This window comes from Lacerta agilis, chromosome 4 (genome assembly GCF_009819535.1).
Source record: "Lacerta agilis isolate rLacAgi1 chromosome 4, rLacAgi1.pri, whole genome shotgun sequence".
Lineage (NCBI taxonomy): Eukaryota > Metazoa > Chordata > Lepidosauria > Squamata > Lacertidae > Lacerta > Lacerta agilis.
The window spans coordinates 15,839,213-15,844,518 of NC_046315.1; positions in this window are offsets into that span (position 1 = coordinate 15,839,213).

Consider the following 5,306-nt stretch of genomic DNA (forward strand, 5'->3'; position numbering starts at 1 on the left):
CCATCAGTGCTCCCAGCTACATACGTGACACCACAGATTTTCTGAGAAAAATACAATCTTTGAATAATCTTCCTAACAATACTATTCTAGTCACTATGGATGTGGAATCTCTGTATACCAACATCCCACACAACGATGGTTTACAAGCTATAAGGAACACCATTTCAGATAAAACCACAGCGGACTTTGCTACAAAACTCTGTCATTTTGTCCTTACCCACAACAACTTCAAATTTGGTGAGGATCTGTTCCTTCAGATCAGCGGCACAGCAATGGGCACCCGCATGGCCCCACAGTATGCCAACATCGTGCATGCACACGAAAGCTCATACCAAGAACAAACTTAGTTGGTCTCTAAGGTGCTACTGGAATTTTTTGTTTTATTTTAACTATGGCAGACCAACACGGCTACCTACCTCTACCTGTAATAGTTAAGACTGTTCAACTAACTTCCATAACTGCCACAGAGTGTATGACACCAGAGTTCTACAGCTCTTGCAATTCATGCACTTTAACGTACGCATTTTGGATGCTAACATCCCATTTTCAGTGGTGGCAGGGGTGCCATAGAATCATTGCTTTTCTGCATGTTCTGTCTCTTTCTCCTTCTGTTTATTTCCCCCTTCCCTTCTTGGGCTGGCATTTTAATGCCAATTATGTAGCGTGGATTTTGCAAATGAATCTTGCAAAATAATCCTGGGAACTGTAGTTTGCTAAGGCTGCTGAGAGTTGTTAGGAGACCCCCCTCTTCCGCTCACAGAGCTACTATGATTCCCAGAGTTCCCTGGGAAGAGAGACTAATTGTTAAACCACTCTGTAACACTGGGAGGGGAATAGGGGTCTCCTAACAACTCTCTGCACCCTTAGCAAACTATAGTTCCCATAACTGGGGGGGGAGCCATGACAGTGGTATGATACTGCTTTAAATGTGAAGCTGCATCCAGTCTCACTGGATATTCTGTGCAAAGTGAGTTAGGTTGGTGGGCCCCTCTGCCAATTTGGGGGCCCTGGCAAATGCCCAACTTTGCCACCCTCTGGAGCAAACCCTGACACTAGATCAGGGGTCAGCAAACTTTTTCAGCAGGGGGCCGGTCCACTGTCCCTCAGCCCTTGTGGGAGGCCGGACTATATTTTGAAAAAAAATAATGAACTAATTCCTATGCCACACAAATAACCCAGAGATGCGTTTTAAATAAAAGGACCTATTCTACTCATGTAAAAACACGCCAATTCCCTGACCATGCGTGGGCCGGATTTAGAAGATGATTGGGTCGGATCTGGCCCCCGGGCCTTAATTTGCCTACCCATGTGCTAGATAAATAGTTTGGCCTTCAATTTGAGCATTGCTGACAGAGTCCTTCATCCAGAGGAGACCTGGAAGGTCTCTTTCGTTGTGAAAGTATCTGGCCGAAAATGAGTTTCATAGTTAGGTGGGGATTTTATCTTTCCGATTCAAATTCTATCTTATCTGCTACCTCGTGCTCCAATGTATTCCACCTGCCAACAAAGAAGGCACAAGCTCCTGTTGTTGTTGTTGTTGTTGGGCCTGCAACACTGTGAACCAAGTACCTCCTAAATATTATCAGCACCCAGCCGCAGTAAAGCGATCGTATAATCAGGCTGAGCATTGCACACTTTTGACTGCTAGAGCGGTGTGCTACTTTATCTTCACCTTGGGAAGATTATTCTCCACGTGTCGCTTTCAGAGGGACATTCTTGGTTGCCAGCCAATATTCCAGAATCAGGCCTGACAGCATTTCAGTTCCATTTGTTCCTCTGTAATCCTCATAAATCACTCCCGCACGATCTGTTGTGCCCATCTGCTGCCTGCCGGAGTGATCGAGAACGGTCAGATAAATCCACTACATTATAACAGATGTGACAGAAAAATGCAAACGCAGCAAAAGAATGGGTGCTTTGTGTTTCAGCTGAATGTGGAAAGTGAACCTCAACTGCACAGTGTCCCTGTTTTAATGCATCGCATATCATCTGTCTGTCTGTCTATCTGCCTATATGGGGTGATTATCTAAACCGTAAGCTGCAAACCATAGGAGACAGTTCAGCTACAGCTTGTGGTTAGTCCCAAGGTCGGCCCAAGACATTCTGGCACCCGAAGCGAACCACAAAATGTCCCCCACCACCACCAGGGAAGAAGGGGGTTAGTGAAGATTTGGACTGAAAACAAGGGAGCTCAGTATTGTGCAAAATGACTGGAGAGGAGGAATCAACCACCTCTCAGCCTGCCTGCTCCAACTGGCCTCTGCAAAGGATTTACGTATACAGTGGTACCTAGCAAGACGAATGCCTCGCACAACGAAAAACTCGCTAGACGAAAGGGTTTTGCGATTTTTTAGGTGACTCGCAAGACGAATTTTTCTATGGTCGTGCTTCGCAAGACGAAAATTTCAATGCATTCCTATGGGAATTAAATTTCAATGCATTCCTATGGGAAACCGTGCTTCGCAAGACGAATTTTTCGCAATACGAAACGACTCGCGGAACGAATTAATTTCGTCTTGCGAGGCACCACTGTAAGCTAAACAAGCTATAGTTAGGCCCCCAAAAAAATTAATGGGAAAAAACTGGATGTACATTTCCAAAATATAAGATAAGTACAACAATTACTTTGATTTTTTTAAAAAACATACTTTTGTTATGTGCAAATGGCTTTAGATACCTATTAGGTCCATAAATTACCACATAGCATATATTCAACACAAAAAGTGACAATTTGTTGTTGACACAGTACAGCTGGACATATAAAGGGTCCCATTACCTTCAGTAGCTTAGGGCCTCATCAAACCTAAATCCTGCCCTGCAAAGGATCTGAATGAATTATCACCTGAGACTGTTCCTGTTTATTTTATTGATGCGTTTTCCAATGCCTGCTTAAAAACACTTTTGCTTAGGCAAGCCTAACCAGATGCATAGAATGCAGGCTTGTGTTTTATGTTTATCATTTATTTTTATTTTTCAAATACTTGGTTTTAATTGTTCCCCCCGATTATTTTATCATTATTTTTTTGCAAAATGCCTTGAGTTTTTTTTTTAAATATGCTTTAAAAAACAAAAACAAAAATCAAGTCTTATATACATTTTCTGGTGGGGTAACGCGCACACACAGAACCCAGATTTTATTTTATTTAATTTCTATACCGCTTTATATTTTTAAGAAAAATCTCAAAGCGGTTTACAGCATATTAAATCAATAAAACCTAAATAAAACCATCTGAAGAAAGTCAAATATATACAGTCAAAGCAACGTAATTAACAGAAAACTAAAATATTAGCTTAAAAGATTTCAAAATAAAACATTACAAAGGAGGTTAACTACGGAATACTTATTTAACATAAAGTTAACAAAAAATCTTAAAACATTTCAAAAGAAAACATTGCTAAGTTAAGTCAAATATAAAATGCACATTCAAAACAGCAGAATTAACAAGAGAATAAAATATTATCAAAAGCATGACACAGCTTATGAACTGGATGAACAGACACATGAACTGGAGCAGAGCAAACTTATTTGCAAACTGTCCAGGATTTGCGTGCGTGACTCTCAGTGACGGCCTCGGGCAGTGGAGAAAAAACACAATTTTTGTTCGAGCTTGTGCTCATTGCAAATTACCTTTTATCACCCGAGGAAACCATCGGATTGCAAAACAAAACAAAATATCCAACTTTCCTCCTGCCCCGCCACCCCTGCATATCCTACCCACAATTTCCAGCAACGGGAAATTAATTTATTCGGAATATACGGTGCACGCTCGCTTCCCCTCCCGGCACCGCACCGCCCCCTGCCGGCAGAATCGACGAACTTAAACGGCGGGCGAGAAAGAGGAGCAGCGCGCCGAGGGCGTCAACGGCGGCGCGTGCGCGAGGACGCTGGCAGCAGCGCGAGGGCTCGGCGTTGGCGGGCGGTTGGTGGTCGCGTGGCTTCGCGCCGAGGCACGTGCGCGGCGAGAGGGGAGGGGAGCGGGGGAAGCATCTCCGCTTTCAGTGCGAGGCAGGAAAGGAAGAGAGGAGGCGTGCAAAGTGTCACCCCCCCCCCTCCTGAAGGGGTCAGTACTGGTTTAAGCAAATAAGAAGAATAAGAATATATTCTCACGTATTTTATATTAGGGTGGTTGGTTGTTTTTTTTTAAGCCTTTAAGGAGCGTTGGGTGCGGCTGGCCCAAGTTCGCCCCCACCCCGTGGGCAAAGGGGCGATTTGAACCCGCGTCTCCTCAGTCCTAGCAGTTGCGTCGGCTCCCACCCTAATGCAGACTCCCGCCGGCTCCAAGGCTTGGTTTCCCCAAATCTTGGCTTTTTTCTCTTTTCTCCTCTTTCTTCTCCCCCACCCCCGCCATAATCTTGCTTCTCAAGCAGCTAAATTATGGCGTTCTTAAAAACCCACAATGTAATCAGCAATCCCTCAGTCGACTTTGTATTTTTTATTGTCTTTTAGTTTTGTTGCTGATGTTGTATTCAACGTTTTTAAGCTATTTTTGTTATCTGTAGTGCTGTATTTTACACGGTCCTGGATGAAGGACGGTATAAGAAGGTAGTAAATTTTAATGAAGGGTGCTAGAACCTCTTTATATGCCAGTCATGGGGGTGGGTGGGGAGAGGGAGATCACATTTGTCCCTGTCCAAGTCATGGCTGCCGTTTCATAAACATACTGCTCCAGGTGTTACTGCCTTTTTATCCTGGCTTTGCTGACACCCAGCGGATCCAGACGTTAACCTTGGTTCTTACCAACCATCCAGACCCATTTTAAACTTCACAACAACCCCTCTCAGTTTGGGCTGAGAGAGACTGATTGGCCTAAGGTCACCAAATGAATAAAGACATAAAGACCTTCAGTAAAGGAAAGTCCACCACTTTCTGAGGGAGTCCATTCCACTGCCAAATAGCTCTTACTGTCAGAAGGTTCTACCTGATGTTTAGTTTGAATCTCCTGTCTTGTAACTTGAATCCATTGGTTTGGGTCCTAGCCTCCAGAGCAGGAGAAAACAAGCTTGCTCCATCCTCAGTGTGACAGCCCTTGAGATATTTTAAGATGGCTATTCTATCTCCTCCAGTCTACTTTTTACCATGCTTAGCATACCAGATTCCCTCAACCATTCCGCATAAGGCTGGGTTTTCAGACCCTTTATAATCTTGGTCACCCTCCTCCTGGACACGTTCCAGCTGTTGAAGGATTCACAGTCCCCTCTTTCTTGTGCATTCTACAGTACCTACTGGTATATTGCTCAAACTTGACCTGGTTGGATAGCATTAATTTCAAATGTTTGGATTTCTCTGTATCATTTTCTTTATTTCA